This window comes from Bos taurus, chromosome 19, assembly GCF_002263795.3.
Source record: "Bos taurus isolate L1 Dominette 01449 registration number 42190680 breed Hereford chromosome 19, ARS-UCD2.0, whole genome shotgun sequence".
Classification (NCBI taxonomy): domain Eukaryota; kingdom Metazoa; phylum Chordata; class Mammalia; order Artiodactyla; family Bovidae; genus Bos; species Bos taurus.
The window spans coordinates 55,372,306-55,385,778 of NC_037346.1; positions in this window are offsets into that span (position 1 = coordinate 55,372,306).

Consider the following 13,473-nt stretch of genomic DNA (forward strand, 5'->3'; position numbering starts at 1 on the left):
CCCACTGTAGTCATGGCAGCTCCCCTCATGGCCTCCAAAACACCTCCCTTCCTCCTGCAAAGCCGTGTCCTGACCCTCTGCTACGGGGTTCACCACCCCGAACCCTCCCCCTGTGGTCGCCCACTCCTCGTCTGGGATGTCCCTGGCCTCTGCTCTCAATCTTCCTGACTCCAATTCCGAGAACATGCAGAACATTAGGTTCTGGGAGCTGGACGCCTGCCATAATCTCTCTCCGATCTAGAGTGCTTCCCATCCGCGTCAGACCTCAGCCTTGACTCTCTCGCGGCCGCCCCCGGACCACCAAGCCCTTCTCCAGGGCTGAAGTCCACGTGCCAGGCTGTCCTGCTCTCTCCCTCCTGCAGCCGCGCTGTCATTCAGGCCTGCCTTTAAACCCTTGAGCACCTCCTCTCGCTCCTCCGATCCGCCGTCCTGAGGCTGTGGGGAGGGGGAGGAGGGGCAGCGTTTACAGTGGGGGGCACACGCGGCTCCGTGATGCTGCCGGGACTCTGCGAACCCCCGTTTCTCCTCGGCCACGGCTCCCTTCCAGCCTCTGCCGCCAGGGGCGCTAGCCGGGCCCACACGGCCGGCGGAGCGGGAGGGCTGTGGCTTCCAGTCCGCTCCCTGGTCGGGCTCCCGAGCATCATCACCCTGATGTTTGATTCCTGGCTCCAGAGTCCCTGTGCTCGGAAAACCAGCCTCTGTGCCTCACAGAGATACCGCACCAGCTGGGCAGTGACCCCTCGGCAGAGCTCCCTGGGACCCTTCTTCCCGGCTTCTAAGGATCCCATAACCCTGACCTGTCCTCTTGGTTCTCCAGCCAAGGGAGTAGGGTAGCTGCTTCCTGTGCTTCCCCCAGAGCCTGCTTTCTGCTGCTTCTGTCCTGCAATACCCATTTAACCAATTCTGTGTTCTAAATTCTTTGTTAAAATAATGAATGTGCTTGTTTTCCTGGTTGCCCGTGACTAATAAATATGTATAAACATTTCTCCTCTTCCTTCTCTGGGGGCTCAGAATCCACCAGTGCAGGAGACCCAGGTTCGATCCCTGGGTTGGGACGATCCCCTGGAGGAGGGCATGGCAGCCCACTCCAGTATTCTTGCCTGGAGAATCCCATGGACAGAGGAGCCTGGCGGGCTGCAGTCCATGGGGTTGCAAAGAGTCAGACACAACTGAGAGACTTCACTTTTCACCTAATTATCTCCAACATGCCAGACCCTGTTCTGCTTGACATGTATGGACTCACTTAACTCTCACAAAACCCTTCTAAACAGCAATTACTATTATCCCCACTTCAACAGCGGAGAAGGCAATGGCACCCCACTCCAGTACTCTTGCCTGGAAAATCCCATGGACGGAAGAGCCTGGAAGGCTGCAGACCATGGGGTCACTGAGGGTTGGACACGACTGAGCGACTTCAATTTCACTTTCATGCATCAGAGAAGGAAATGGCAACCCACTCCACTGTTCTTGCCTAGAGAATCCCAGGGACGGGGGAGCCTGGTGGGCTGCCGTCTATGGGGTCACACAGAGTTGGACACGACTGAAGTGACTTAGCAGCAGCAGCCACTTCAACAGGGGAGAAAACTGAAGGGCAAAGGAAGACAGAATTATTTGCTCAGGGTCACACAGCTGGTAAGAGTTGGGCCCAAGATGGCACACATGTACGCACCCTCTCAGGGTGTCCCTGGGGCATTAAGTGAACACATGGTTTCCCAGTTTATGGATGGACTAGAGCTATTTTTGGATGTTTATATCATGTGGAGGTTTTAGCTATTAGAGAGCCTGCATCACCTTGAACCTGACAAATTTAGTTTACTTGAGCCAGGAATCTTGCAACTTTCTGAATTACTTGGTCCATGATTTGTTGCAACCTACCTCCTTAGGGATTTGATTTAGGTCATACCTGAATGGTCTAGTGGTTTTCCCTATTTTCTTCAATTTAAGTCTGAATTTGGTAATAAGGAGCTTATGATCTGAGCCACAGTCTGCTCCCAGTTTTGTTTTTGCTGACTGTATAGAAGGGAAATGGCAAACCACTTCAGTATTCTTGCCTTGAGAACCCCATGAACAGTATGAAAAGGCAAAATGATAGGATACTGAAAGAGGAACTCCCCAGGTCAGTAAGTGCCCAATATGCTACTGGAGATCAGTGGAGAAATAACTCCAGAAAGAATGAAGGGATGGAGCCAAAGCAAAAACAATACCCAGCTGTGGATTGACTGGTGATAGAAGCAAGGTCTGATGCTGTAAAGAGCAATATTGCATAGGAACCTGGAATATTAGATCCATGTTGCTGCTGCTGCTGCTGCTGCTGCTAAGTCGCTTCAGTCGTGTCCAACTCTGTGTGACCCCATAGACGGCAGCCCACTAGGCTCCTCCGTCCCTGGGAGTCTCCAGGCAAGAACACTGGAGTGGGTTGTCATTTCCTTCTCCAATGCATGAAAGTGAAAAGTGAAAGTGAGGTCGCTCAGTTGTGTCTGACCCTCAGCGACCCTATGGACTGCAGCCCACCAGGCTCCTCCATCCATGGGATTTATCAAGGCAAATTGGAAATGGTCAAACAAGAGATGGCAAGAGTGGACGTCGACATTCTAGGAGTCAGCGAACTAAAATGGACTGAAATGGGTGAATTTAACTCAGATGACCATGACCATTATATCTACTACTGCGGGCAGGAATCCCTTAGAAGAAATGGAGTAGCCATCATGGTCAACAAAAGAGTCTGAAATGCAGTACTTGGAGGCAATCTCAAAAACGACAGAATGATCTCTGTTCGTTTCCAAGGCAAAACATTCAATATCACAATAATCCAAGTCTATGCCCCAACCAGTAATGCTGGAGAACCTGAAGTTGAATGATTCTATGAAGACCTACAAGACCTTTTAGAACTAACACCCCCAAAAGATGTCCTTTTCATTATAGGGGACTGGAATGCAAAAGTAGGAAGTCAAGAAACACCTGGGTAACAGGCAAATTTGGCCTTGGAATACGGAATGAAGCAGGGCAAAGGCTAATAGAATTTTGCCAAGAGAACACACTGGTCATAGCAAACACCCTTTTCCAACAACACAAGAGAAGACTCTACACATGGACATCACCAGATGGTCAATACCGAAATCAGATTGATTATATTCTTTGCAGCCAAAGGTGGAGAAGCTCTATACAGTCAGCAAAAACAAGACCAGGAGCTGACTGTGGCTCAGATCATGAACTCCTTATTGCCAAATTTAGACTTAAATTGAAGAAAATAGGGAAAACCACTAGACCATTCAACTATGACCTAAATCAAATTCCTTATGATTATACAGTGGAAGTGAGAAATAGATTTAAAGGACCAGCTCTGATAGATAGAGTGCCTGATGAACTATGGACGGAGGTTCGTGACATTGTACAGCAGACAGGGATCAAGACCATCCCCATGGAAAAGAAATGCAAAAAAGCAAAATGGCTGCCTGGGGAGGCCTTACAAATAGCTGTGAAAAGAAGAGAAGTGAAAAGCAAATGAGAAAAGGAAAGATATAAACATCTGAATGCAGAGTTCCAAAGAATAGCAAGAAGAGATAAGAAAGCCTTCTTCAGGGATCAATGCAAAGAAATAGAGGAACACAACAGAATGGGGAAGACTAGAGATCTCTTCAAGAAAATTAGAGATACCAAGGGAACATTTCATGCAAAGATGGGCTCAATAAAGGACAGAAATGGTATGGACCTAATAGAAGCAAAAGATATTAACAAGAGGTGGCAAGAATACACAGAAGAACTGTACAAAAAAGATCTTCATGACCCAGATAATCACGATGGTGTGATCACTGACCTAGAGCCAGACATCCTGGAATGTGAAGTCAAGTGGGCCTTAGGAAGCATCACTACGAACAAAGCTAGTGGAGGTGATGGAATTCCAGTTGAGCTATTTCAAATCCTGAAAGATGATGCTGTGAAAGTGCTGCACTCAATATGCCAGCAAATTTGGAAAACTCAACAGTGGCCACAGGACTGGAAAAGGTCAGTTTTCATTCCAATCCGAAAGAAAGGCAATGCCAAAGAATGCTCAAACTACCGCACAATTGCACTCATCCACCCGCTAGTAAAGTAATGCTCAAAATTCTCCAAGCCAGGCTTCAGCAATACATGAACCGTGAACTTCCAGATGTTCAAGCTGGTTTTAAAAAAGGCAGAGGAACCAGAGATCAAATTGCCAACATCTGCTGGATCATGGAAAAAGCAAGAGAGTTCCAGAAAATCATCTATTTCTGCTTTATTGACTATGCCAAAGCCTTTGACCGTGTGGATCACAGTAAACTGTGGAAAATTCTTAAAGAGACGGGAATACCAGACCACCTGACCTGCCTCTTGAGAAATCTGTATGCAGGTCAGGAAGAAACAGTTAGAACTGGACATGGAACAACAGACTGGTTCCAAATAGGAAAAGGGTACATCAAGGCTGTATATTGTCACCCTGCTTATTTAATTTATATGCAGAGTACATCATGAGAAACGCTGGGCTGGAAGAAGCAAAAGCTGGAATCAAGATTGCTGGGAGAAATATCAATAACCTCAGATATGCAGATGACACCACCCTTATGGCAGAAAGTGAAGAGGAACTCAAAAGCCTCTTGATGAAAGTGAAAGAGGAGAATGAAAAAGTTGGCTTAAAGCTCAACATTCAGAAAACGAAGATCATGGCATTTGGTCCCGTCACTTCACGGGAAATAGATGGGAAAACAGTGGAAACAGTGTCAGACTTTATCATTTTGGGGCTCCAAAATCACTGCAGATGGTGATTGCAGCCATGAAATTAAAAGACGCTTACTCCTTGAAGGGAAAGTTATGACCAACCTAGATAGCATATTCAAAAGCAGAGACATTGCTTTGCCAACAAAGGTCCGTCTCGTCAAGGCTATGGTTTTTCCAGTGGTCATATATGGATGTGAGAGTTGTACTGTGAAGAAAGCTGAGCACAGAAGAATTGATGCTTTTGAACTGTGGTGTTGGAGAAGACTCTTGAGAGTCCCTTGGACTGCAAGGAGATCCAACCAGTCCATTCTAAAAGAGATCAGCCCTAGGTGTTCTTTGGAAGGAATGATGCTAAAGCTGAAACTCCAGTCCTTTGGCCACCTCATGCGAAGAGTTGACTCATTGGAAAAGACTGATGCTGGGAGGGATTGGGGGCAGCAGGAAAAGGGGACGACAGAGGATGAGATGGCTGGATGGCATCACTGACTCGATGGACGTGAGTGTGAGTGAACTCCAGGAGATGGTGATGGACAGGGAGGCCTGGCGTGCTGTAATTCATGGGGTCGCAAAGAGTCGGACACGACTGAGTGACTGAACTGAACTGAACCTCCTTAATGTTTGTTTGTTTTTAATAAGGTTGTTTTTGTTTATTTATTTGGTTGTGCCAGGTCTTAGTCCTGGAACATGGGATCTTCAATCTTCATTGATGTGGGATCTAGTTCCCTGACCAGGAATTGAACCCAGGTCCCCTGCACTGGGAGCTCTGAGTCTTAGCCATTGACCACCAGGAGAGTCCCTTGTCTCCTTAATGTTTATCTTCTATCTTATCAGCCCCTATTGACCTTTTTCCTCCCTTCATGTCTTTCCCTATGAGCTCCCTCACCCCCTTGCCAGTGCTGCTATAAATCTGGAGATATGGGCAAGGAAACATCTCGTTTGGCAGAACTCTAGAAGGCACTATGGTCTCACCTTGAACCAAAGTCTTCAGCAAGTATGGGTATTGGTGATGCCCTGAAATGTCTCTGACTTCCCAGGTGGAGCTAGTGGTAAAGAACCCACCTACCAATGCAGGAAACATAAGAGACACTTATATCTTCACAGGTTCGATCCCTGGGTGGGGAAGATAGCTTGGAGGAGGAAATGGCAGCCCACTGCGGTATCCTTGCCTGCAAAATCCCATGGACAGAGGAGCTTGGTGGGCTACAGTCCGTGTGGTCACAGAGAGTTGGACACGACCGAAGCTACTTAGCACATATCGCCAAAGGCCTTCACCAAGAGTTCCTGGAAACCTCACAACAGACCGGTTCTGTCCTACTGAGACTCCACACTGGATTCCATTTCAGACTTTCCAGTGGCCGTCAGGGCAGCTGCTCTCTATCACTGCCCTTGCTCGAGTTGGGAAGGGTCACTCCCGGTGCGCTTGGCTCTGTCTACCCAGTATTTTGCTCTCGTCCCCAGCGTGGTTTCTGGTGTCCTATGGAGAGAATCAGCTAAGAGATCCAAATCGGTATTATTTTTAGAACTAAAGATCATTTGGTCTCAGCTTGCTTAGTCCTGTTCAGGAAATGAAAGCAGGGAAAAATCTCATATTTTTTTCAAAGTTCAAGTCAGAGTAGTGCGACCTGGAGGCAACATTTCTGAATCACTGCCTAAAACGTTTTCCTTTGTCGCAGAGACTGACCTTGTCTTCCAAAGGGTTCATTCCCCGGGGACAAGGCTGAGTCTCTTGAAACACACCCCTCTTTGTCTGCTTGTTCTCTCGGACAATTCTTTGTGTCAAATCTGAACCTGTGCTTTCTCTCCCAGTTTTTAGAATAGATGAGATTATGTTTCCATAATTTATGCTGAACCTGCAGCCCAGTTAACAACAGGTTTTTTTTTTTTTTTTTTAACTTGAAAACCGAAATTGAGTTGAATGTGGAAAATGTCCTCTTGCACTGAGCAGAGAAAGCTGTTTTTGTTTTGTTTTGTTTTTGTAGGAAATGTCCAGCACATCTGGAAGATCAGCCTGTTCTTATAGAGAAAACTTTAAAAAAAAAGAACGGGGCAAGAAAAGTCTCATTTCAAAATGCAAAAAAAAGAAAAAAGAAAAATTATTTACAAAATGAGCAGAGGTATTTTTTCCCTCGGTTCAGACCTTGTATTGGTCAGGGTTCTCCAGAGAAGAAACAGAATTGATATGATTATCTATCTATCTAAAAAGCAAAAAAAATTTTAATATTTATTTATTTGGCTTGGCCAAGACTTAGTTTCAGCATATGGGCTCTATTACAGTTCCCTGATCAGGGAACGAACCCAGGCTCCCTGCATTGGGAGAGCAGAGTCCTAGCCACTAGACCACCAGGGAAGTCCCTAGAAAGCAAATATTAAAGAACCAAATGGAAATATAAAAAAACTCCACAATCAGAGAACAAGCAGATGAAAAATAATTAAGGTAATAAAGAATTTGAATACAACTAACAAACTTGATCTAACCAACAGATGTAGGACATGCACTTCCAAACCATGGAACACCTATTCTTTTCGGATGCAGGTAGGACATTTACCTACATAGATCACGTGCCGAACCACCAAGAGAGTCTCAACACATGGCAGAAGACTGAGTTCACTTAGAGTGTGTCCTCTTACCAAGTGGAATTAAATTAGAAATCAGTCATAAATCTCTAGAAGTTTCTCAAAGTTTAAAAATCAAGCAACATACTGCTAACAATTCACATGACAAAGAAGAAATCATAGTGAACATTCCAAAGATTCTCAGACGTAAAAAAAACCACATCATTGTCAGCAAATGGCAAAGAGTTGAGAAAGCCACAGACCCAGGGCGTGGCCTCTGGGGGGAGGGGGAGGGGAAAGCAGGAGATGGGGAGGGAGGCTCAGACCCTGTCCGGCTAGGGAGTTCGGCCTTGTAGGCAGTGGACAGCCCTGAAGGCTTTTTACCAGGAAATCTGCTGTGTGTGTGGAGGGTGGGCTAGAGCCATTGGAGGGAAGGAAGGACAGAATGTGAAAGCATGAGGCCAACTGCGAGACCTCTGCCCAACATCAGAGATCAATAGCTATTTGCCGTGTCATGGGTCAGGTCCGTATATACAAGCAGAGCCCTTACTATGTGCCGGGCACCCGAAAGGCACTACCGATCCCTGCTCCAAGCACAGTGTGTGAACCGTCTTGGCGCCACGTAGATTGTCACACGCAGATTGTTAACTGGGAACACTTCCAGCAGCGTAACCGAAATGTTCATTCTTTATGAAGCGTCACATTAAAACAGAGCACGTAGTTCTTGATGCCAGGCTAAGATTAAATGCCTAGCTTGACGGCACTTCCAAAGACATTCTGTACCTAAAGCCCAGCCTCCTCCCTCCACGCCTGAGGCAGTTTGGGAGGGCAGCTGCTTCTCATCAGTAGCCCCCCAAATAGTTATTACAAATCCATCTCTTTTTTTGAAGTCTGTTTTTGGTGTAGACCATTTTTAAAGTCTTTACTGAATTTGTCACAACACTGCTTCTGCTCCATGTCTTGGTTTTTTGGCCATGAGGCATGTGGAACCCCAGCACCCCAACTAGGGATCGAACCTATACCCCCTGTGCTGGAAGATGAAGTCTTAACTGCTGGACCACCAGGGAATTCCCCCTAATTCATCTGTTGTGGCCCTTCCAGCCTATCACTGGAGAAATAAGAAGTTTGTAGGAATTTAGACATTGAGGTTTTGTGAAGATGAGGACTTCCAATCTCAAATTTTGTACATTTATTTTCATCAGAGACTTCTAAACATGAGATGCGCTGGCTAAACATGGTCTCTCTGGTCCAGAGACACAAGGATGAAAGAACACAGAGTCACCCACACCTTTGGGGCTAACAGTCTGGTGGGGAGATAATCACCCAAAAATGGGGACCAGTGGGGACAGGCTAAAAGGCTCTAAGAGAAAGCTCCCAGCATAATGTGCTTTAAATCAGATAGATGGGGATCTCCTGTCCTCTGTGACCAAGCAGAGGCGGGTGGTCCGGAACTGGCAGGGCAGCTCTGCTTCCTGAGGTCACCCAGCAACTCAGGTGATAAGCTGACGCTGCTGTCCTCAACACATGGCCTCCACCTCCAGGTCCACAGGGCTTGCTCCAGTGATTGTCATTTCCCAGTAGTGAAATGACAGACCAGGGGCACCAGATGCCTGCACATTGCACACATCACTTCTATTCTCATTCCCTTGGCCACATGTGTTCACGTGGCCACCCTAGCTGCAAGGGAGGCTGGGACCTGACACTAGCTGGGCTGGTTCTAACACTGAAAGGAAGAAGGGAGATTGGGTACAATCTCGTGATTGGTGATCCTCACAATATACACATCTTTGAGTGTGAGTTCAGTTGCTCAGTCGTGACCAACTCTTTGTGACCCCATGAACCACAGCACGCCAGGCTTCCTTGTCCATCATCAACTTCTGGAGTCTACCCAAACTCATGTCCATTGAGTTGGTGATGCCATCCAACCATCTCATCTTCTGTTGTCCCCTTCTCCTCCCGCCCTCAATCTTTCCCAGCATCAGGGTCTTTTCAAATGAGTCAGCTCTTCGCATCAGGTGGCCAAAGTATTGGGAGTTTCAGCTTCAACATCAGTCCTTCCAATGAACGCCCAGGACTGATCTCCTTCAGGATGGACTGGTTGGATCTCCGTGCAGTCCAAGGGACTCTCAAGAGTCTTCAACACCACAGTTCAAAAGTATCAATTCTTCTGTGCTCAGCTTTCTTTATAGTCCAACTCTCACATCCATACATGACTACTGGAAAAACCATAGCCTTGACTAGAGAGACCTTTGTTGACAAAGTAATGTCTCTGCTTTTTAATATGCTGTCTAGTTTGATCATAAACTTCCTTCTAAGGAGTAAGTGTCTTTTGATTTCATGGCTGTAATCACCATCTGCAGTGATTTTGGAGCTCCCCCAAATAAAGTCAGCCACTTTTTCCACTGTTTCCCCATCTATTTGCCATGAAGTGATGGGACGGGGTGCCATGATCTTAGTTTTCTGAATGTTGAACTTTAAGCCAACTTTTTCACTCTCCTCTTTTACTTTCATCAAGAAGCTCTTTAGTTCCTCTTCATGTTCTGCCATAAGGGTGGTATCATCTGCATATCTGAGGTTATTGGTATTTCTCCCAGCAATCTTGATTCCAGCTTGTGCTTCATCCAGCCCAGTGTTTCTCATGATGTACTGTGCATATAAGTTAAATAAGCAGGGTGACAATATACAGCCTCGATGTACTCCTTTTCCTATTTGGAACCAGTCTGTTGTTCCATGTCCAGTTCTAACTGTTTCTTCCTGACCTGCATACAGATTTCTCAAGAGGCAGGTCAGGTGGTCTGGTATTCCCATTTCTTTAAGAATTTTCCACAGTTTATTGTGATCCACACAGTCAAAGGCTTTGGCATAGTCAGTAAAGCAGGAAGAATGACAGGACAGAACCAAAGCAAAAACAACACCCAGCTGTGGATGTGACTGGTGATAGAAGCAAGGTCCAATGCTGTAAAGAGCAATATTGCATAGGAACCTGGAATGTTAGGTCCATGAATCAAGGCAAATTGGAAGTGGTCAAATAGGAGACGGCAAGAATGAATGTGGACAGTCTAGGAATTAGCGAACTAAGATGGACTAGAATGGGTGAATTTAACTCAGATGACCATTATATCTACTACTGATGCCAAAGGGAAGAATACAAGGCATGAAACTGAAGACACAGGCAGGGATCAGACCTTAAGCTTTGGCTTTATTCTAAAAGTGACAGGGAACCTCTGATACCTTTTGGGAGGAGTCACTATCAGATCTGTATATGTAAATCCCAGGCTGGCTTATGTGGAGAACAGGTGAATGTAAAGAAGAGGTCATTATGAATGGAACCAAGTAGGGAGGAGCTGGCTACCCTAGTGAGACACCTATCACAGGGCTAAGAAGGTGGGAGGGCTTCCAGAAGTTTTGGAAAGTAGAAAACACAAAACTTGGTTGGTACCCCACTCCAGAACCCTCTTCTTCTGCTCTTTTTCCTATTTTTTTCTTCTGTGGTAGCAAGGATAACAATCCTCCAAAGATGTTGACATCTGGATCCCCTTGTCGATGAAAACAATCAATAAACAATCTAAGGGACTTTCCTGGTGATCCAGTGTTTAAGACTCTGCATTTCCACAGCGGTTTGATCCCTGGTCAGGGAAGTTCCATATGCCTCGGAACAAAACAAAACAACAACAAAAAACTGTAATAGGAAAAGAAAAGAAAAAAAAGAAAGAAAAAAATAGGAAAAGAAAATAGTATTATTTGAGACAAACTATAGGCAATGGCACCCCACTCCAGTACTCTTGCCTGGAAAGTCCCATGGATGGAGGAGCCTGGTGGGCTGCAGTCCATGGGGTCACTGAGGGTCAGACACGACTGAGCACTTTCGATTTCACTTTTCACTTTCATGCATTGGAGAAGGAAATGGCAACCCACTCCAGTGTTCTTGCCTGGAGAATCCCAGGGACGGGGGGAGCCTGGTGGGCTGCTGTCTATGGGGTTGCACAGAGTCGGACACGACTGAAGTGACTTAGCAGCAGCGTAGGCTGGAAGACAGCCTCCCAGATAACTCTGAGGAACTGCTCCAGAGAAGCATGGTTTTCAGCACAGTTTTATGTCTTATTAGGACAAAGAGTGCCAAAGAATTGACGCTTTTGAACTGTGGTGTTGGAGTAGACTCTTGAGAGTCCCTTGGACTGCAAGGAGATCCAACCAGTCCATTCTTAAGGAGATCAGCCCTGGGATTTCTTTGGAGGGAATGATGCTGAAGCTGAAACTCCAGTACTTTGGCCACCTCATGTGAAGAGTTGACTTATTGGAAAAGATTCTGATGCTGGGAGGGATTGGAGGCAGGAGGAGAAGGGGACGACAGAGGATGAGATGGCTGGATGGCATCACTGACTCGATGGACTTGAGTCTGAGTGAACTCCGGGAGTTGGTGATGGACAGGGAGGCCTGGCGTGCTGCGATTCACGGGGTCGCAAAGAGTCGGACACGACTGAGCGACTGAACTGAACTGAACTGAGGACAAAGAACATTAAACAAGTCATCAAGACATTCTTTCAAAATTGAAAAAAAAAACAAAAACAAAACAGATCAGCAGGAACACAGTGACTCACGGCCTTGTGCCTGGGAAGGGAGTCTTATCATTGAGAGTAAGCAACAGTGGCTTCCCAGAGGGAGGCATTCAATCTTTATTTTTAACGTGTACATTCTTTACTTTGCCCCGATAAAGAATCTGCACCGTGGGAGGCCCGGGTTCGATCCCTGGTTCCAGAAGAGCCCCTGGAGAAGGAAATGGCAACCCACTCCAGTATTCTTGCCTGGAGAACCCTATGGACAGGAGCCTTGCTGGCTACAGTCTATGGGGTCGAAAAAAGTCGGACACGACTGAGCGACTAACACTTTTACTTTCATTCTTTACTTCTGGTCAGTGTGCCCTTTTCCTTAATAATTAAAACAGATGTACACTGTAATTTTCATAAGCCACTAACAGACTGTTATAGTTAGTATAAAATTCAAGTTAACTCATGTATAAGCCAGAATGACTTCCCATACCTCAATATGTGAAAATTTATCATCCCGAACCAGCGAGTCGATTACTTACACAGTACAAGTGACTTCACAGATGAGAGATTAGATCCTTGACATGGGGACGTTTTACTGGATTCTCCAATTGGATGCAATGTCATCACAAAAGTCCATAAGATGGGGGCAGGGATGTCAGAGTGGGTAAAGATATGTGAATGGAAGCAAAGATGAAAGAGAGAGATTTGAAGAAGATAGGTTGTTGGTTTTGAAGATGGGGACCACTAGCCAAGGAGAGAAGTGGTCTCTAGAGAGTGGAAAAGGCAAGGAAATGCATTTTCTTCCAGAACCTTCAGAAGGAAATCAGCTTGCCAACACCTCCATTGTAGGACCTTTGACCTCCAGAACTGTAAGATTGTATAAGTTTGTGTCATTTTAAGCCACTTCATGGCTCAGATGGTAAAGAATCCACCTGCAGTGCAGGAGACCCGGGTTTGATCCCTGGGTTGAGAAGATCCCCTGGAGAAGGGAATGACAACCCACTCCAGTATTCCTGCCTGGAAAATCCCATGAACAGAGGAGCCTGGTGGGCTAGAGTCTATGGGGTTGCAGAGTCGGACACAACTGAGTGACTGACACTTTACTGTTTTACTTTTAAGCCCCTTTGTGGTAATTTATTACCGCTGCAATAGGAAATAAATACAACTTCTAACATACTATATAATTTACTCAATTATTATGTTTACTTTTCAATTTCTCTCCCCCTGAGAGATGTTCCTCTCCAGGGTAGGAATTTTTGTCTTTTTTTTTTTATCTCTAAAGAATCCCAAACTACTTAAAATGGGCCTGGCAAACAGCAGATGGTCAGTCAATGTTAATATATGGATAAATGGATATAGAAAGTGAAGGAAAGGAAAATGTGGAGGCTTCTCTGGAGCTTTATTGACTGGGAACCTCATGTTATGTTTACTCACAGAAGGAAGAGAGGAGCAGGTCAGTTTGGAGAGAATCAAGAAAATAAAGATGGGTTTAGTTTGAGGTTTGAGGGGAGATATAAATAGATAGATATGCGATGGCACCCCACTCCAGTACTCTTGCCTGGAAAATCCCATGGACGGAGGAGCCTGGTAGGCTGCAGTCCATGGGGTCGCTAGGAGTCGGACACGACTGAGCGACTTC